The sequence below is a fragment of the Somniosus microcephalus genome, chromosome 15 (assembly GCF_052327205.1).
Source record: "Somniosus microcephalus isolate GS21.2 chromosome 15, FLI_Smic_1.0, whole genome shotgun sequence".
In the NCBI taxonomy this organism is placed as follows: Eukaryota; Metazoa; Chordata; class Chondrichthyes; order Squaliformes; family Somniosidae; genus Somniosus; species Somniosus microcephalus.
In genome coordinates this window covers 94,031,879-94,053,210 of record NC_141001.1, presented here as the reverse complement: position 1 = coordinate 94,053,210, position 21,332 = coordinate 94,031,879, and the positions used below count along the sequence as shown (strand labels likewise).

General features: G+C 46.6%; 1 protein-coding gene across 1 annotated transcript in view; it reads left to right on the top strand.

The window, feature by feature from the left end:
- Nucleotides 1-21,332, top strand: part of ano3 (anoctamin 3) — a 401,336-nt gene that overhangs the window by 225,723 nt on the left and 154,281 nt on the right. The gene's annotated exons all lie outside the window — the stretch shown is intronic.

The window sequence follows — 21,332 nt, the reverse complement described above, 5'->3', positions numbered from 1 at the left end:
ATTCAGATGTGTGCTGCACCTGATTTTTTTTAAATTTAAAATGAGGGGGTCAGAAAATCTTGCAAACCGGATACCTGCATTTCATACATGTGCCAGCGAAAAAGGCTCCCTGCAGTGAATATGAAATTTCTCCATGTGTGCAAGCCTAAATGGGGAATGTCAATAGATTATATACAGCTGACTTCAATCTTATCCTCACTCAAATTTTTACTTTCCAGCAGTACTGTCTCCTGATTCAATTTTGCCTGAGGCACTCTTCCTGGGTCAGTGGGACTTGAGATTGAGACTTGACTTTGGACCCTGTTTTGCCTACTTCATGCCCAAAAAAGTGACATAAGAACATTAGAAATAGGAGCAGGAGTAGACCATTTGGCCCCTCGAGCCTGCTCCACCATTCAATAAGATCATGGCTGATCTGATCTTGGCCTCAATGCCACTTTCCCGCCCGTTCCCCATAACCCTTGACTCCCCTGTAGCTCAAATATATGTCGATCTCCACCTCCACAGCTCCGTGGGGCAGAGAATTCCAAAGAGTCACAATCCTCTGAGAGAAGAAATTCCTCCTCATCTCCGTTTTAAATGGGTGAGCCCTTATCCCGAAACTATGCTACCTAGTTCTAGATTCCCCCATGAGGGGAAACATCCTCTCAGCATCTACCCTGTCGAGCCCCCTCAGAATCTTATATGTTTCAATAAGATCACCTCTCATTCTTCTAAACTCCAATGAGTATAGGCCCAACCTGCTCGACCTTTCTTCATAAGACAACCCCTTCATCTCAGGAATTAACCTCGTGAACCTTCTCTGAACTGCCTCCAATGCAAGTATATCCCTCCTTAAATAAGGAGACCAGACCAAAACTGCACACAGTACTCCAGGTGTGGTCGCATCAATGTCCTGTACAGTTGTAGCAAGAAATAACAACAACAAATGCTGGAAAAACTCAGCAGGCCAGGGCAGCATCCATGGAGAGAGAAACGGAGTTAACGTTTCAGGTCAAAGACCCTTCGTCAGAACTGGGGGAAAAAAAGCAGGGAAAGGGGTAGGATTTAAAGCAAGTGGGGGCTGGGAAAGCGGGGAGGGGATGAAAGAACAAAAGGGAAGGTCAGTGATAGGATAGAAAGCAGGAGCGATTAAGAGACATTGAGAGATATTAAGAGATATTCAAGAAACAAAGGATGGCTCTAGATGAAGTGTGATTGGCCCTGGCAGAATGAAGGACAGCTGCCATGAGGGAGGGAAGAAAAAAGCCCAGACGGAAGTGTGGATTAAAAAAAAAGAGAGAAAATATATATAATATATATTATATATATATGTGATAGGGGCCGAGGTTATGATCTGAAATTGTTGAACTCTATGTTGAGTCCAGAAGGCTGTAAAGTGCTTAATTGAAAGATGAGCTGCTGTTCCTCGAGCTTACGCTGAGTTTACGTGGAACAATGCAAAAGGCCGAGGACGGTGAGGTCTGAGTGGGAATGGGGCGGTGAATTAAAGTGACAGGCCACCGGGAGCTCGGGGTTCCCCTTGCGGTCTGAATGGAGGTGTTCCGCAAAGCGGTCACCCAATCTGCATTTGGTCTCCCCATTTCATTCACTGCCTCATTCCCACTCAGACCTCACCGTCCCCGGCCTCTTGCATTGTTCCACGGAAGCTCAGCGTAAGCTCGAGGAACAGCACCTCATCTTTCGATTAGGCACTCTACAGCCCTGTGGACTCAACATAGAGTTCAACAATTTCAGACCATAACCTCAGCCCCCATCACATATATATATTTTCTCTTTTTTTAATCACACTTTTGTCTGGGCTTTTTTCTTCCCTCTCACATGGCAGCTGTCCTTCATTCTGCCAGGGCCAATCACACTTCATCTAGAGCCATCCTTTATTCCTTGAATATCTCTTAATGTCTCTCAATGTCTCTTAATCTCTCCTGCTTTCTATCCTATCACTGACCTTTCCTTTTGTTCTTTCATCCCCTCCCCCTTTTCCCAGCCCCCACTTGCTTTAAATTCTATCCCTTTCCCTGCTTTTTTTCCAGTTCGGACGAAGGGTCCTCGACCTGAAACGTTAACTCCGTTTCTCTCTCCACGGATGTTGCCTGACCTGCTGAGTTTTTCCAGCATTTTCTGTTGTTAGTTCGGATTTCCAGCATCCGCAGTATTTTGCTATCGTATTAGCTGTAGCAAGACTTCCCTACTTTTATACTCCATCCTCCTTGCAATAAAGGCCAACATTCCATTTGCCTTCCTAATTACTTGCTGTACCTGCATGCTAACTTTTTGTGTTTCATGTACGAGGACCCCCAGATTCCTCTGTACCACAGCATTTTGTAGCCTCTCCCTATTTAAATAATAATTTGCTTTTTTATTTTTCCTACCAAAGTGGATAACCTCACATTTTCCCACATTATACTCAATCTGCCAAATTTTTGCCAAATCACTTAACCTATCTGTATTCCTTTGCAGACTCTGTGTCCTCCTCACAACTTGCTTTCCCACCTATCTTTGTATCATCAGCAAATTTGGCTACAGTACACACGGTCCCTTCATTCAAGTCATTAATATAGATTGTAAATAGTCGAGGCCCCAGCACTGATCCCTGTGGCACCCCAATAGTTACAGTTTGCCAACCTGAAAAGACCCATTTATCCCGACTCTCTGTTTTCTGTTAGCTAGACAATCCTCTATCCATGCTAATATATTACCCCCAACAACGTGAGCTCTTATCTTGTGCAGTAACCTTTTATGTGGCACCTTATTGAATGCCTTCTGGAAATACACTACATCTACCCTGCTCGTTACATCCTCAAAGAACTCTAGTAAATTTGTCAAACACGATTTCCCTTTCATAAAACCATGTTGACTCTGCTTGATTGTATTATGATTTTCTAAATGTCCTGCTATTACTTCCTTACTAATGGATTCCAGCATTTTCCCAATGACAGATGTTAGGGTAACTGACCGCAACTGCTCCCCCCCCCGCCATCCCACGCATATTTCACACAAAAGATGTGTGCTCCACATTTAGATCACTAATCGTAGCCTGTGTTGAAGCTTTAAAGAGTTAAAAGGTGTGCTTGTACTCTCTAGTCAGAGACACAGAGGATACTCAAGAGCTGGATTGCAGCCTCGATCTTGACCATTGGATGTCATTAGAGAATGAGAAGAGAGTTTGAGGTGCATTTACTCTCTTTTTCTTAGGCAGTCCCTCGGAACCGAGGATGACTTGCTTCCACATTAAAAATTAGTTCGCAGCTGACTGATGAGTCCAATACGGGACCGACAGTTTCTGTCACAGGTGGGGCAGACGGTGGTTGAAGGGGCGGGTGGGTGGGGTGCTTGGGTTGATGTGCGCTCCTTGCGCTGCCTGCGCTTGGCTTCTGCTTGCTCCCGGCGAAGAGACTCGAGGTGTTCGGCGCCTTCCCGGATGCTTCTCCTCCACTTTGTGCGGTCTTGGGCCAGGGATTCCCAGGTGTCGGTGGGGATGTTACACTTTTTCAAGGAGGCTTTGAGGGTGTCCTTGAAGCGTTTCCTCTGCCCATCTGGGGCTCTCTTGCCGTGCCAGAGCTCCGAGTAGAGCGCTTGTTTTGGGAGTCTCGTAACGGGCATGCGGACAATGTGACCCGTCCATCGGAGCTGATTGAGCGTGGTCAAAGCTTCGATGCTGGGGATGTTGGCCTGAGCAAGAACACTGACGTTGGTGCGCCTATCCTGCCAATGGATTTGCAGGATATTGCGGAGGCAGCGTTGGTGGTACCTCTCCAGTGCTTTGAGGTGCCTGCTGTCCATGTCTCTGAGGCATACAGCAGGGCGGGTATCACTGCTGCCCTGTAGACCATGAGCTTAGTGCCGGGTTTGAGGTCCTGGTCTTCAAACACGCTCTTCCTCAGGCGACCGACGGCTTCACTGGCACACTGAAGGCGGTGTTGGACTTCATCGTCGACGCCTGCCCTTGTTGACAGTAGGCTCCCGAGGTATGGAAAGCGGTCCACATTGCCCAAGACCTTGTCGTGGCTTTTGATAATTGGGGGGCAGCACTGTGTGGTGGGGGCAGGTTGGTAGAGGACCTTTGTCTTACGGATGTTTAGTGTAAGGCCCATGCTCTCGTATGCTTCGGTGAAGGTATTGACGATGGTTTGGAGTTCGATCTCCGAGTGAGCACAGACGTAAGCATCGTCTGCATATTGTAATTCGACAAAAGAAGATGGGATGACCTTGGATCTGGATTAAAGGCGCCGGAGGTTGAACAGTTTCCTGTTTGTTCTGTAAATTAGCTCCACTCCAGTGGGGAGCTTACTGAGGGTGAGATGGAGCATTGCAGCAAGGAAGATCGAGAAGAGCGTTGGTGCGATGACACAGCCTTACTTGACCCCGGTTCGTACGTGAAATGGGTCTGTGGTGGAACCGTTGGTCAGGATCACGGCTTGCATGTCGTCGTGAAACAGGCGGAAGATGGTGACAAACTTTTGAGGGCAGCCGAATTTGAGGAGGACACTCCATAATTCCTCACAGTTGACAGTGTCGAAGGCCTTTGTGAGATCAAAGAAGGCCATGTACAGCGGTTGGTGCTGTTCCCTGCATTTCTCTTGTAATTGACATGCAGTGAAGATCATGTTCATTGTGCCCCTTAGTGGGCGGAATCCACATTGCGACTCTGGGAGGAGCTCTTCTGCCATTGGGAGATGGCGATTGAGGAGGATTCTTGCGATGACTTTCCCTGTGGCAGATAGCAGGGAAACTCCTCTGTAATTACCGCAATCGGACTTGTCACCTTTCTTGAAGATGGTCACAATTATGGCGTCTCTGAGATCCCCTGGCATGCTCTCCTCCTTCCAGATAAGAGAAATGAGTTCATGAATTCGCGCCAGTAGTGCTTCTCCGCCATGCTTTAGGGCCTCGGCGGGGATTCCATCTGCTCCTGAGGCCATGTTGTTCTTCAGTTGTTGGATGGCCTTTTCAACCTCATGCCGGACTGGGGTTGTGCTGAGATGGTGGCGGGTACCATGCTGTGGGATGGAGTTGAGGACACTCGTGTCGAAGACAGAGTCATGGTTAAGGAGATTGTCGAAGTGCTCCTTCCAGCGGGCACTGACTGCTTCCCTGTCCTTGATGAGTACCTCTCCGTTCTTGGCCCGCAGTGGGGAAGGGCCTTGGGTGCTTGGGCCGTAGATGGTCTTGACTGCACTAAAGAATCCACACACGTCGTGGTTGTCGGCTAGCTGCTGGATCTCCTGCGCTTTCTCCACCCACCATCTGTTCTTTAGGTCACGAGTATTTTGTTGGACCTCGGCCTTCAGGCTTCTGTAGAGCTGCTTTCTTGCTCTCGAAGTTCTGTTGCTGTTTCCAGATCAGAAATGCCTTGCGCTTGCGGCTTATTAGCTCCTGGATTTCCTGGTCATTCTCGTCAAACCAGTCTTGGTGTTTCCTGGGCGAGTGACCGAGCGTCTCTTCACAGGTGCTGATTGTGGAGGCCTTGAGTGCAGACCAGACGCTGTGGGCACTCTGTGTCTCTGCATCACTGGGAGCCGTCAGGTTGTTTGTGAGGCACAGGCTGAATAGGGCTTTCTTAGTGGAGTCTTTGAGTGCTCCAGCGTTAATTTTCCTGTAGCATTCTTTCTGTTGCCGCCGCTGTTTTGGGGCTACATTGATGGAGATGACAAAGCGGATTAGGCAGTGGTCTGTCCAGCAGTCGTCAGCTCCTGTCATGGCGTGGGTGATGCGGACGTCCTTGCGGTCCCTCGCTCAGATGATGACGTAGTCCAGCAGATGCCAGTGCTTGGAATGAGGGTGCTGCCATGAAGCCTTTTACTTGTCTCTTTGACGGAACAAGGTGTTGGTTATGACGAGGCCATGTTCTAAGCATTTCGATAGGAGGAGGGTACCGTTGGAGGTGCATTTACTCTACAGCTGTAGAATTGGTACAATATGGTTTTGTTTCAACACTATAACACTAAGAAATTATAGCGTGAATCCAGAGTCAGCCCAGCCTGGCTCCTGAGTGAGCCAGGAATCTGATTCGAGCTTTGTACAAATTCTTACTGTTGGTGCAAACTGAAACTGCTTCACACCAATGCTGCAGCTGTAGTGTAAATGTTGCCTAAGAATATTAGGTGTTCACACAAACTTCGATTTACCAAGTTTCCCATTATTATGTCCGTGTATGATTGAGACACGGACAGCAGGAGTTGAACAAAACAAGTCTTTACTGAAAGTAGTCAATCGGGAAACTGAAACTACAGAGGCTTACTAGCGCCTTTTATACAGGGGTGGTCACTGCCGGTACTGCAGTCTGAGACCAGTTATTCTCTTAAAGGTACATACACAACAATTCCTCCCCTTTTAGATAAACAGTGCATAACATTCATTTAACAACTAAATGATAACTAATTACAATCACAATTACGGTTGCTAGATACATTGGTTGAGTTTAATCAATTATAAGTTCAGTCTTTGAGGAGGCTTCCTGATTCTGTCTGGATAATGCCTCTTTGGGGTATCAGGTTCTTCTGGCAAGGTTGAGTCGGGATCAATGTCGTTGTTTGGTTCATCTGCTTCCAATATCACCGATTCTGCGGTAGCTGCAATTGGTACGTCAATTTCATTGCCAGGTGTATCAGATCGTGGTGTGGAGTTGACGTTTTCCAGTGACTCTAGAATCTGGTCAGCATGGCGTCTTACAATGCTCTCTCCAACGTCCACGGTATACATGAGAGGTCCTTGCCGTGTACAAATCGTTCCTGGCTGCCATTTCTCAGTGCGGTAGTCCCGAGCCAAAACTGGTTGACCTATCTTAAAACTCCTGGTCGGCCTTTCATTCATATTCTGAAACTGCCTGTTCTCCACATCTCTTCGGACGTTTGGCTTAACCAAATCCAAGCGACATCGTAGTCTTCGATTGAAGAACATCATGGCTGGAGTTTGGTTGGTAACCGCATGTGTCGCATTCCGGTAGGCAAACAAGAAGTTGTCCACCTTGTGTTGTAGGGGTATATCTTCATTACACATTGCCTTGATAGCCTTCTCGAATGTTTGAACAAACCTCTCGGCCAATCCATTAGTGGCTGGATGATATGGGGCAGATGTGTAATGCTTAACACCATTGTTCTTTAAGAACCTCCGGAACTCTTCAGACACAAACTGTGGTCCATTGTCAGAGCAAATCTGTTCAGGCAGCCCATTCCTGGCGAATATGTTTCGTAAAACTGTGATAGTTTTTTCCGTGGTGGTTGAGGACATTTTTATTACCTCTGGCCACTTTGAATGTGCATCCACCGCAATTAAAAACATCGAGTCCATGAAGGGACCAGCAAAATCAATGTGCACCCTTTGCCATGGAGATGAGGGCCATTCCCATGGATGTAGAGGAGCTTGTGGTGGGGCGTTTTGGACCTTCTGGCATCCTGCACAGCTCTTGGTCATCTCTTCGATTTCTCTATCGATTCCTGGCCACCACACAAACGCTCTGGCTAAGTTCTTCATTTTTACCCCACCCAGATGACCCTCATGAAGCTCATTGAGCACTCTATCCGTCAACTTAGGTGGAATTACTACTCTGGATCCACACATCAAGGTTCCTCTGCACACTGACAGCTGTTCTCTTCTCGGCGAGAATGCTGGCAGCAGTGGTTCGCCATGTGCTGGCCATCCCTTCACCGTTAAATCATAGACCCGTGATAGTGTCGGGTCATTCCGTGTTTCCTTTTCTATGTTTGCATTCGTCACAGGGAGACATTCAACTATGGTCGAGTGGAATAACTCCATTGGATCCACTGCAAGGTCTTCGTCTTGCAACGGTAGGCGCGACAATCCATCAGCATTCCCATGCTGTTTAGTTCCTTTGTACTCGATGTCATATTGGTATGCCCCTAGGAAAAGGGACCACCTCTGCAGCCGTTGCGCTGTCATTATCGGTACGCCCTTCTGAGGGTTGAAAATGGAGACAAGAGGTTGATGATCGGTTAGTAGAGTAAATTTTTGACCGTGCAGGTAGTGATTGAACTTCTTCACCCCCCACACTAGGCTGAGGGCCTCTCTGTCAATCTGGGCGTAGTTACGCTCGGCAGAAGTTAACGAGCGTGACGCAAAAGCTATCGGCCTCTCTAAACCATCAAGGAATTTATGTGACAGTACCGCCCCAATGCCGTAGGGAGACGCATCACACGCCAGTCTGATCGGCAGTGCTGGGTTGTAGTGAGCCAATACTTCTCTTGAAGTGATTAAGTCCTTACTCTTCTGAAAGGCCCGCTTATAGTCATTGCTCCATTTCCATGTTACTCCCGTTCATAGTAGGGCATTCAGTGGGTGCAGAATTGTCGACAAATCCGGCAAAAACTTATGGTAGTAATTCACCAATCCGAGCAATGACCTCAGTTGCGACACATTTTCAGGCGCTGGGGCCTTAACAACCGCTTCAATTTTGTCAGGGGACTTATGTAACCCCTCTTCATCAATCACGTGGCCTCAATACGATATCTGTTTCTTAAAAAACTCGCACTTGGGGCGGTTGGCTCGTAGCCCATGTTCCCGTAGTCTAGTGAGCACCTGTTCTAGGTTGTTAAAGTGTTCACTGTCATCTTCACCTGTCACAAGGATGTCGTCCAAGTAACACTGAGTCCCCGAAATCCCTTGCAGGACTTGTTCCATCGCTCTTTGCCATATCGCCGGAGCCGATGCTACTCCGAATACCAATCGATGATACTGGTAAAGACCTTTGTGAGTGTTTATCGTGAGATACTTCCTAGAGGATTCTTCAACCTCCATCTGCAAATATGCTTGTGCTAGGTCAATTTTTATAAAACGCTTCCCTCCAGATAGTGAGGCGAAGATGTCTTCTATCCTTGGAAGAGGATATTGTAATGTGTGAAGGACTGGGTTCACCGTCACCTTGCAATCCCCACAGATGCGAACCTTCCTTGGCTCCTCAGACTCATTGCTTAATGTTTTCTTCATGACAGGAACGATGGGTGTCGCCCACTCGCTCCAGTCGACCTTAGACAACACGCCTGCCTTCTCCAGATTCTCCAGCTCTGCCTCGACGGCTGGGCGAATTGCATATGGTACCGGTCTTGCTTTGAAAAACTTGGGAATTGCATTCTCTTCTATTTTTATCGAGGCGGTTACGCCTTTAAGCGTGCCCAGTTCTTGTTGAAATACCTCTTTGGCGTTAGCTAAGATTGTTGACAATCGTCCAGGAGTGACGTCTTCATCTTTTTTACCATCCACCGTCATTGCATGAATGGAGTGCCAATCTAAGCTTATCTTCCTGATCCATTCACGTCCCAACAACGGTGGTCCACCATTTTGCAGTATGCAGAGATACAATTTCCGTATTTTCTTGCCGTTGTATTCGACAGGCACCCTTATTTTTACTCTGGTGTATACTTTTTGCCCCGTATACGTCGTCAAGACGATGGATGTCTCTCTCAAGGGTATGTGTGAGAATAGCCGCTCGTAGTCTCGTCGATTCATGGCGGTTAGCGCTGATCCTGTATCCAATTCCATTTTAACTTGGGACCCTGCTATCGTGAGGGTGACCCAAATGGTTCGGTGATCCTCTTTTGTGATTACATTGTGAAGTTTGAGACAGCTTAGTCTCCTGTTCCCGGAGTCACTATCGCTCATCTGGTCTTCGGAACTACTGTCCGTCATCTTTTGTACTTTCTTGTACGGTTCCTTAGTAGCCTTTTTGTTGTCGCTGGTCTTCTTCCCAGACCTGCAATCTCGTGCAATGTGTCCCATCTTTCCGCATTGCCTGCATATTTTGTCCTTGGACCAGCAGTCCTTCTGGTCATGGTTAGTTCTGCCGCAGCGATGACATTTTGCAAATCCCCGTGTCATTTCGTGGGTGCCGTATTCCTGTGGCTTTTGTTGTAATTCCGCAGCTCCCCTGGCTGCTGCTTCGTACGATACTGCCACGCTGAAAGCCTTATCTAGCGTCAGCTCTTTCTCTGAGAGTAACTTCTTCTGTGTTCCTTCACTCAGGAGTCCACAGACAAATTTGTCCCGTAGGGTATCTGCCAGTCCTGCTTTGAACTGGCAGTGATTTGATAGCTTGCGTAGTTCCGTAAGGTACTCCGCATTGCTCTCATCTTTATGCTGAGTTCTCCTGTGGAATTTAAATCTTTCTGCTATCAACAGCGGTGCAGGGTTTAGGTGTTCCTGTAGGACAGCAACAATTTCGTTAAAACTCTTCGCCTTCGGTTTGGCTGGAGTAATCAGGTCCCGCAATAGGCCGTACGTTCTAGCGCCCATTAAGTTTAGCAATACCGATGCCTTTTTCTCATCGGCTATTTCGTTTGCCTCGCAATATACCTCGACTCTTTCCACATACGTGGTCCAGTCCTCTATTGTATTATCAAAGGCAGTGATACAGCCAGACTTCGGCATCTTGAAAATCTAAAATGGCGCCTCCCGCACTTTGCCACCTTCCCCGATTTAACAAAATGGCGCCTCCCGCGCTTTCCCTTCTTCCCCACTGATTAAGATGGCGCCTCCCACGCTTTGCCTTCTTCCCCGCTGTTGCTAGCGCTGCTTTCCACGGTTTCCGTTGCAACCTGCAGCCGGTCGCGGTTTCCTGCGCGTTTAATCTTTTTTGTTGTTGTTATTTTCCCATCGTGGAACAACCCTGTGGGACTCTTGCCTCCCTCTTCTCGGGCCTATACGCAGCCCGGCTTCGTAGCACCGGCCGCGCCCTGTGTGCTCCACCCTCTCTCTCTCCTCTTCCCGACAACGCTGCTCGGCCCCGTTGCAAGCCACCCGCTCGAGTTCACGACCGCCGCAGCCCAGGAAGGATCAGTGTACTACCTGCCACCAGCCAATTAGCTGAAGCACCGTCGACAGGAACCAGGCCCCGCTTTCGACAGCTTCTCCAGCAATCTTCAACTCCGCTAACTCAGGGGCGGATGGCCATGGTCGACGCCCATTTCTACTGCTTCTTTCTTCCTTCTGGCCTCGACCTCTGCTCACTTCGCTTCAGGAATGGATCCCAGGAGGTGGTGCAGACTGTAGGTAAGTTCGTACCTGCTCGTCGCCAGTACTATGTCCGTGTATGATTGAGACACGGACAGCAGGAGTTGAACAAAACAAGTCTTTACTGAAAGGAGTCAATCGGGAAACTGAAACTACAGAGGCTTACTAGCGCCTTTTATACAGGGGTGGTCACTGCCGGTACTGCAGTCTGAGACCAGTTATTCTCTTAAAGGTACATACACAACACCCATCACTACGGTTACAATCGCATAAGCAGCTATATCAGGAAGTGACCCAGACTGCTGACACAGACAGCAATTACGAATCATTGACTTCCTTCATTAACAATTGTTAGCTGAGTCACTGCCCCATGGCTCTTAAAACTATTCGACATCAGGTATTACTGAGTACAAATTTTTAAACATCAGAGCCTAGAAATTGGCTGGCCAGCCGGCACATGCTGGGAACAATCCCTGCATCGGAATGGATAGGCCTGAGGCATACCCGATATTGGGCCTCATTTAAATGAGACCGGCGAGACACGGACGCATACTGAGCAACCCAGGCAACTCACCGGCAAATCGCCATTTTATTGCAGGCTGCTGTTGTCATCGAGAGGAGGCTGAGTGGGAGCCAGCAATGGTCGGCCAGGACAGACGAATTTTGCAAAGGCATCCTCAAACAGGCCTCTTATTTGTATATGCGAAGGGCCTAATATCTGTTTCAGGCACGGGCCCTGGACGCCACTTTTTGTGCCTTTACCAACATGGCAGATGGCGTACGTTCAGCACGGAATGTGCATGCGCACACTGCCTGCTATATTGGACCCTGCACAACGGCCGTGGAGTTCTACATTTTTTTACCTCATTAATATTTAAAGGGGGCTAAATTTGGTTAATTTGTGTCTCCCATTAGCGCCCTAAGAGTGCGTTAATGGGGCGCAAATCAACTAACGCCTAGGCACGGCGCCGCTAATGCCTCCCGTGAAAATCAGCATCATCGCCATGCGCAGCACCCCGCTTGCGCCCCGGCTGTAATCTTGGGGGGCGCCCCTGACTTACCACCGGATGCTATGTCCGTCAGGGTCAGGGGTGCCTACCTGTGGCCGGGGCAGCACTAGTTAAAGGGGAGGTGGCGGGCAGCCATTTTTGTTGCTGGCCGCCTGCCAGCACCTGCCCCCGTTGCTGTCTCCGGCCCCCGTGAAGACTCCCCGCGGGGTGCCGGCTGGTCTCCGTGAGCCTGGCACTCCTCTTAAGTGCCGGGCTTGTTTGCCGGCACTCCTGATCCCTGGTGGCCCAGCTGGGCGCCGGGACATGCTGCACCAGGACCCTCCCCTTTAATAAGGGGAGGAAGGCCTGCAGTACAGCGGCATGATGTGCGCATGTAGCGCTGCGATATTGGCTCGCAGCGCCCCAAGAGGGACGCGGGGCACTTACTTTCAGTAGCGCCCCTCCTCCCTCTCGAGGCGCTACCTGGGAAAATCGGCCACGGGGGCGCTAACTTTTTCAGGGCACTAAAATTAGCACCCCGGCGAATGGGGTGCTACCCAATTTTCGCCCCATAGCATTTTAACCATTTTATTACAGTCACTATACTAACAGACACTGATGGTTTCTATTTTATTTAGATTTCAGCACAGTATAGGTATCTAGCATCGAGTTAATATCATAAGCTTTGTTTTGAAAGGTGGCTTGGAGAATCCTGGAGTGAAGTGGATGGAACTGATTTTAAAAAGATATGACAGAATTGTTGCATCCTATCGATGCCAAGTTGCATGATGCCAGTAACACAGGCCATGCCATCTGTTGTTGAACAGTCTCTGATGTATAATTACTGCAAAAATTGCGGTGCAAAGGTACAGGAGCTTTCATTTTTAAGACAGGCATATGTAAAATGCTTTCTTTTAATTTTGAAACTTAACCTCTACAATTCAGCTTGTTGACATAACAATATATTGCAGAGTTGCGAAGCCATAGGTTCAATTTCCCTTTAGTTTCTCCATTTCTGCCTTTACCTGTTGATCTTGACTGAATTGCTGAAAAGGCAAAGATTATCAGCAAGGAACCTTCACTGGGTTTGATGGTTCATGTCCAAATGCTCCTGACAAACAATAATACAGATTGAGGTCTTCTGTGTGCGCTCTCGGTGGCAGAGGGGAGGCATGTGGACTGGCTGGATCGATAGAGGATTAACTACAAGAAACATACTGTCTTTCATACCTAAATTCAGAATTGAATTATTTTCTGTTGTATTATGTTATGTTATCTTTTTCTTCTTAGGCAGTTCCTCGGAACCGAGGATGACTTGCTTCCACACTAAAAATGAGTTCTCAGGTGACTGATGAGTCCAATGAGGGACCTACAGTCTCTGTCACAGGTGGGGCAGACAGTGGTTGAAGGGGCGGGTGGGTGGGGTGCATGGGTTGACATGCGTTCCTTCCGCTGTTTGCGCTTGACTTCCACTTGCTCCCGGCGAAGAGACTCGAGGTGTTCGGTGCCTTCCCAGATGCTTCTCCTCCACTTTGTGAGGTCTTGGGCCAGGGATTCCCAGGTGACGGTGGGGATGTTGCACTTGTTCAGGGAGGCTTTGAGGGTGTCCTTGAAGCATTTCTTCTGCCCACCTGGGGCTCTCTTGCCGTGTCGGAGCTCCGAGTAGAGTGCTTGTTTCGCGAGTCTCATATCAGGCATGTGGACGATGTGACCCGTCCATCGGAGCTGATCGAGCGTGGTCAGAGCTTCGATGCTGGGGATGTTGGCCTGAGCGAGAACACTGACATTGGTGTGCCTATCCTGCCAATGGATTTGCAGGATCTTGCGGAGGCAGAGTTGGTGGTACCTCTCCAGTGCTTTGAGGTGCCTGCTGCACATGGTCCATGTCTCTGAAGCATACAGGAGTGGGTATCACTACTGCTCTGTAGACCATGAGCTTGGTGCTGGATTGAGGTCCTGGTCTTCAAACACTCTCTTCCTCAGGTTATGTTATGTACCTAGGATGAAAACAATCATCAAGCCCATATAGGCTCACCTAATTTTTTTTGTTGGATCATGTGCCTGCCCTCCACCGCCCACCACCAGCACCCCCCCCCCCGCCTAACACCACCATATCCTGACAAAGGCAATAAGAGATCTGTAGCCAAAATTCAGGAATCCAATGTCAAAAATTTCGCTCTGACCCCTCAGAGGCAATCGGGCTACCCCAAGCAGGTCCCAGACCTGTCGATTATTTCCTGGAATAACTAGCCTTAACCTCTGTATCTCACGATCGCATCATTGTCTAGCACCTTCTTGAATAATTTGCAAAGTGTCAGTTCTCACCAGCACTCCAGGAATCTTCATCCACAAGTGGGTCACCCTTTGAAGAAAAGCAAAACGTCTGAACAGCCAACCTCACTGCTTGCATTCTCCGTTTATTTAAGTGGCCCCCTAGTTTTTACCTGCCTTCATAGCCTCAAAACCACTGAATGAGTGGGTCAGGAGGAAAGGAGTGGGTCAGGTGGCTTCCTGCAGCATCTGATGTAAATATTAACATTTGTTGTTTTTTTTAGATTATATCTAAGGGCAGCACGGTGGCATAATGGTTAGCACTGTTGCCTCACAGCGCCAGGGACCCGGGTTCGAATCCGGCCTCGGGTGACTGTCTGTGTGGAGTTTGCACATTCTCCCCGTGTTTGCGTGGGTTTCCTCCGGGTGCTCCGGTTTCCTCCCACAGTCCAAAGATGTGCGGGTTAGGTTGATTGGCTATGATAAATTGACCCTTAGTGTTAGGGGGATTAAATACGTGGGGTTACGGGGATAGGGTGGGATATGCGTTGGTGTAGGGGTTACGGGGATCGGGTGGGATATGTGTCGGTGCAGGCTCGATGGGCCGAAATGGCCTCTATCTGCACTGTGGGGTTTCTGTGATTCTGTGATATCACCAACTCCATAATTTTGTTTAAGTTGGTGTAAAAATCATTCAGCACTGACTTCTGATTTTTTAAAAAATATATTTGTTGATGGTTGCAATAACCCGCCGCTCCCCCAAATATAACATTGATTGGTGTAAAGTATCAGTCAGTATTAGCTTTAAAAAAAACAGGTCAATTCATGGAATCTGCACTGCTGGTGAAGAGAACAAAATGTAATTCATGGTACTGGCTCTGATAATGTGATACTCACCACCTGTAGTGGTGATGAACATCAGGTAACTGTTCCCCAAATTGAGGAGTGCTGAAGCCTGGGGCCTGCTTCGCACACCGTTCACTGAGCATATTATGTGGCACCTCTGTGGTGCTCAACCGCCGTGTGCTTGGCTTTCATGCAAGTTAGGGGTCCTTCTCAGCTGGAGTGCCTGGGCAGCGATCCAAATGCTTAGTATACATTTGAAATGGGTTCTTCAGGGAAGTCCATTCAGAAAGCTGTATTGTTCCTCCTAAGTGGCCCTATCCCTCCAACAAGGCCACAATTTGTTCCCGAACCTCACTTTTTTGGCAACAGATGTTACACACTTGGATTGCCACAAAACTATTTGAACGAATTGACTTGGCGTTTTCGGGCACGTTCAGTTCAGTGGGTTGCAGAAGCAGTGATCCTGGCGGCAACCCAGTGCATTATTTAACCCTGTGTTAACAAATCTCCAGTAACGTTTAATGATGCCTTTCTCTTTGCTGGAGAAACAGTGTAAATCAGTCTCAGCCTGCCTCACTTTTGCTGTACCATATTAACTAGGACGTGTACAGTATAAAACAGACTATCCCTCACTCCCTTTCCTCCAGAAACATGAAAGCAAATGCGCTTATCTGAATTAATCTGATGAAAGCAAGCATAAATTATCAAACACTTTGCCAGTGAACAAGTTGAATGTGCAGCACAATTTCTTTGGTGTGAGATATTGGTTAGTTATTACATTGCCTAATACACTGTGACAATCAAATATCAGCTCTATGCAGTCATTCTCTCTGTTTGTAGTCTATGTATTGGCACTTTTGAACAGTTCTGGACTTAGCTTTAGGGAATGAAGCTGGGCAGGTAGAAGGGGTATCAGTGGGAGAGCATTTTGGTGGTAGTGATCATAATTCAGTTAGATTTAGCGTAATTATGGAAAAGGACAAAGATAGACCAGGAGTAAAAGTTCTCAATTGGGGAAAGGCCAATTTTACTAAGCTAAGATGCGATTTAGCGAAATGGACTAGAAACAGCTACTTGAAGATAAATCAGTGTCAGAGCAGTGGGAGGCATTTAAGGAGGAGATAGTGAGGGTTCAATGCAAATATGTTCCCACAAAGAGAAAGGATGGGACTTCCAAAGCTAGAGCCCTGTGGATGTCAAAGAGCATACAGGGTAGGGTAAGGCAAAAAAGGGAAGCTTATGTCAGATATCAAGAGCTCAATACCGCAGAAAGCCGAGTGGAGTATAGAAAGTGCAGAGGTAAAATTAAAAAGGAAATTAGGAAAGCAAAGAGAGGGCATGAAAAATATATTGGCAAATAGGGGTACGTTTGCATAGTGGTTATGTTACTGGACTAGTAATCCAGAAGCCAGGACTAATAATCCGGAGACGTGAGTTCATAATCCCACCATGGCAGCTGGGGAATTTAAATTCAGTTAATTAAATAAATCTGGAATTAAAAAACTAGTGTCAGTAATGATGACCATGAAACTAGCGGATTGTCGGAAAATCCCAACTGGTTCACAAATGCTGTTTAGAGAACGAAATCTGCCGTCCTTACCCAGTCTGGCCTATATGTGACTTCAGACCCACAGCAATGTGGTTGACTCTTAGCTGCCCTCTGAAATGGCCTAGCAAGCCACTCAGTTGTACCAAACTGTTACAACAAAGTCAGCATTGTGGGAGTGCCTTCACCGCACGGACTGCAGTGGTTCAAGAAGGCGGCTCACCACCACCTTCTCAAGGGCAATCCGGAATGGGCAATAAATGCTGGCCTTGCCAGCATTGCCCACATCCCGTGCACGAATAAAAAAAACGTAAAATCAAGGTAAACCCAAATTATAAATCCATAAAGAGCGAGAGGATAAGTAAGGAAAGAGTAGGGCCTATTGAAGACTAAAAAGGCAACCTGTGTGTGGAGGTGGAAGAGGTGGGTATGGTTGATAGTGAGGAAGAAAGCTGTAGACTGCAGGAAGATATCAATGGACTGGTCAGGTGGGCAGAAAGTGGCAAATGGAATTCAATCCACAGAAGTGTGAGGTAATGCATTTGGGGAGGGCCAACAAGGCAAGGAAATACACAATAAATAGGAGGATAATGGAAAGTGTAGAGGAACAGAGGGACCTTGGAGTGCATGTCCACAGATCCCTGAAGGCAGCTGGGTAGATAAGGCGGTTAATAAGGCACAAGGGATTCTTTCCTTTATTAGCTGAGGCATAGAATATAAGAGCAGGGAGGTTATGCTTCAACTGTATAAAACACAAGTTAGGCCACAGCTAGAGTACTGCGTACATTTCTGGTCACCGCATTACAGGAAAGATGTGATTGCACTAGAGAGGGTACAGAGGAGATTTACGAGGACGTTGCCAGGACTGGAGAACTTTAGCTATGAGGAAAGATTGACTCTATGACTCTATGAGGCTGGGGTTGTTTTCTTTGGAACAGAGGAGGCTGAGGGGAGATTTAATTGAGGTGCATAAAATTATGAGGGGCCTGGATAGAATGGATAGCAAGGACCTATTTCCTTTAGTGTCAGCTGTGGCTCAGTGGGTAGCACGCTTGCCTCTGAGTCAGAAAGTTGTGGGTTCAAGTCCCACTCCAGGAACTTGAGCACATAAATTTAGGCTGACACTCCAGTGCAGTGCTGCACTGTCGGAGGTGCCGTCTTTCGGATGAGACGTTAAACTGAGACCCTGTCTGCTCTCTCAGGTGGACGTAACAGATCCCATGGCACTATTTCAAAGAAGAGTAGAGGAGTTATCCCTGGTGTCCAGGCCAATATAACAAAATCTGTTTATCTGGTCATTGACACATTGCTGTTTGTGGGAGCTTGCTGTGCGCAAATTGGCTGCCATATTTCCCACATTACAACAATGACTACGTTCCAAAAGTACTTCATTGGCTGTAATGCACTTTGAGACATTCGGTGGTCATGAAAGGCGCTATATAAATGCAAGTCTTTCAATTTTAAGTCTTTCTTTAGCAGAGAGGTCAATAACCAGGGTGTAATGATCAATAACATGTCATTCTATAGTGGACACTAGGTGGAGCCGTAGAGCTGTGTAGAGCTGTATATAAGAATACACTACCCAGCTGTATGTATATTAAGACTACATTACCCATGAGGCACTAGGCTACCCAGAAGGCAGCAGTCAAGATGGAAGCCTCTACAGATACTGTACCTAGTCCACATGTGCTCAAAAAGTAACTAGCAAAAGCTAGCTGTGTTCATAATAAGAATGTTTATTTATTAATGAACATAAGATGGTACCAGGATGGTGAAGATCTGCTGAAAATTGTGAAAAGCGACATGGAGAATTTGAGCCACCAGAGCATTTGAAACTCACAGGAAACATCGACTACAATTGGCAGACTCTTAAACAACAATTCGAACTCTATATTGCAGCCATCTGATTCAGTACGAAGCCAGACGCAAGGAAGATAGCGTTGCTGCTTACGGTTGCAGGCCCACAGGTGATAGAGGTATTTAATACATTTGTATTTAATCCAGAGGAGAACAGAGAAAAATTAGAAGATGTGCTAAAAAATTTTTGATGCACATTGCTCTCCCAAAAAGAATGAGACCTATGGAAGATACATGTTCTGTTCAAGGACACAGCAGCAAAATGAGACTTTTGATAGCTTTATAACTGATCTGAAACTGAAAGCACAGACATGTAATTTCTCTGAGCTGAAATCATCCATGATTCGTGACCAGATTGTGTTTGGTATTCATGATAAAAAAGTCAGGGAACGTCTGTTGAGAGAAACCGAACTAAATTTGGAAAATGCAGTGAAAATATGCCAAGCCAGCGAGCTAGCTCGAAAGCACGCGAAGACTTTCAGTGAAATCAATAATGATGCGATTGTAATGAGTGATAATGCTGCTGTCGGTGCTGTGTCCTACAAGGGGAAGAAACGTGGGCAGAACAGAAATGAAAAGCAATCGGAGGATGAAATTTTTAATTGTAAACGCTGTGGTTACAAACACCAGTTAAGACAATGCCCAGCATTTGGAAAAATGTGCACAAAGTGTAATGGAAAGAATCACTTTGCCAAACAATGCTTTTCAAAAGTAAAAACTAAGAAAGGGCAACGAGTTAATGTAATTGAGGACACTGATTTAAGTGAGACATTTTTTGTAGGAATGGTGTCATGTGACAATATCAAAAAAGATACAGAAAATGTGCAGCCCTCAGAAATGGACAATGCTGAACATAAAGTCAATGCAGTAAAAGTGGACAAATGGATGATCCCACTGCAGACAAATGGAGCATTAGTTACATTGAAACTGGACACTGGGGCAAAAGCAAACTTAATCAGTATGAGTGACATAAAAATATGAAAGAAAAGCCCAAAATACAGGAAAAAGTCAGTACTACTGAAGAGCTATAATGGACAGAAAATAGATAGCTTAGGTGTATGCAGACTTAAAGTGACAGTCAAAGACAAAGTGCATCATCTCATGTTTTCTGTTGTGGCTGAAAGACTTGATTCGATACTAGGTGACAAAGCTTGTGAAGACTTCAAACTGGTCAAGAGAGTCTACCGTATAAACTGTGCCATAAGCAGACCAGATGACTCAGGTGATGAAGCAGAGAGCCCATGAAGGATGAAAAGGCCAAAGGGTATCCATGTCTTCAAAAAGCCTAGTTTCTCCAAGAAGAAAGAAAAAGACTTTAAGGTCAAAGAGAAGCCAAAGGAAGAAAAGCACAAAGAGGAAAAACACAAGGAGAAAAAGTCCAAAGATATAACCGCAGCAGATGTTGTTAAGCAGTGGAAAGAGAAAAAGAAAAAGAAGAAGCCTGCACCAGAGCAGGAAGCAGTTCCGGTGGATACTCCTTCTTCCCTCAGGCCAATCTTTGGCGTTCCATTAGCCGAGGCTGCTGAGAGGACTATGCTGTATGATGGGATCCAGCTGCCAGCAGTTTTTCGAGAGTGCATTGACTACATTGAGAGTTATGGCATGAAGAGTGAAGGAAACACTGAAACCCTCTCCAAGCAAAGATCGCAAGGAGACCTCGATCTATACAAGAGCAGATTGATGACAATGCCGCAACTGCATCTTGTCATTCACCGCCAGAACAATCTCATGAAGACACATCAGACTTACCCGTGTTGAGAAGATCCACACGTGAAGTAAAAAAGCCTGATAGACTTAATCTTTGAGTACAATGTAAAGCTTTGAAAATGTGTTGACTGTTTTGAAAATGTTTATGTTTATAGAGCACTAACAAAAGTGTTACTGATATTATCTTCATTGTTTTCTTGAAAGTTGATTGATATTGATTTTGTTAAACCTCAAAGAAAGGGGGATGTAATGATCAATAACGTGTCATTCTATAGTGGACACTAGGTGGAGCTGTAGAGCTGTGTAGAGCTGTATATAAGACTACACTACCCAGCTGTATGTATATTAAGACTACATTACCCATGAGGCACTAGGCTACCCAGAAGGCAGCAATCAAGATGGAAGCCTCTACAGATACTGTACCTAGTCCACATGTGCTCAATAAAGTAACTAGCAAAAGCTAGCTGTGTTCATAATAAGAATGTCTATTTATTAATGAACATAAGACAGGGGGCATAGATTTAAAGTAATTAGCAGAAAGATTAGAGGGGAGTTGAACATTTTTTCACCCAAAGGTTGGTGGGGATCTGGAACTCACAGCCTGAAAGGATGGTAGAGGCAGAAATCTTCACTGCATTTAAAAAGTTCTTGGATATGCAGTTGAAGTGTTGTAACCTACAAGGCTACGGACCAAGAGCTTTTCGGCCTGCATGGACACGATGGGCCGAATGGCCTCCCTCTGTGTCGTAAATTTCTATCATTCTATGATTCTGCTAAGAACACAATTTTAATAAAGTTTGTTACAGATATTTTCAATAAAGCATTCAAGTCGGATCACTTCCATTTTCCAATATTGACTATTTGTGATAACTTATATAGGGATTCTTATCCTTGTGTTCAAATCCCTCCATGGCCTCGTCCCTCCCTATCTATATAACCTCCTCCAGCCCGACAACCCTCCTCCAAGTCTGCGTTCCTCCAACTCTGGCCTCTTGTGCATCCCCAAATTCCTTTGCCCCACCTTTGGTGGCCGTACTTCCAGCTGTCTAGACCCTAAGCTCTGGAACTCCCTCCCCAAACCTCTTTGTCCCTCCACCTCTCTCTCTCCTCCTTTAAGCTGCTGCTTATAACCTACTTCTTTGACCAAGCATTTG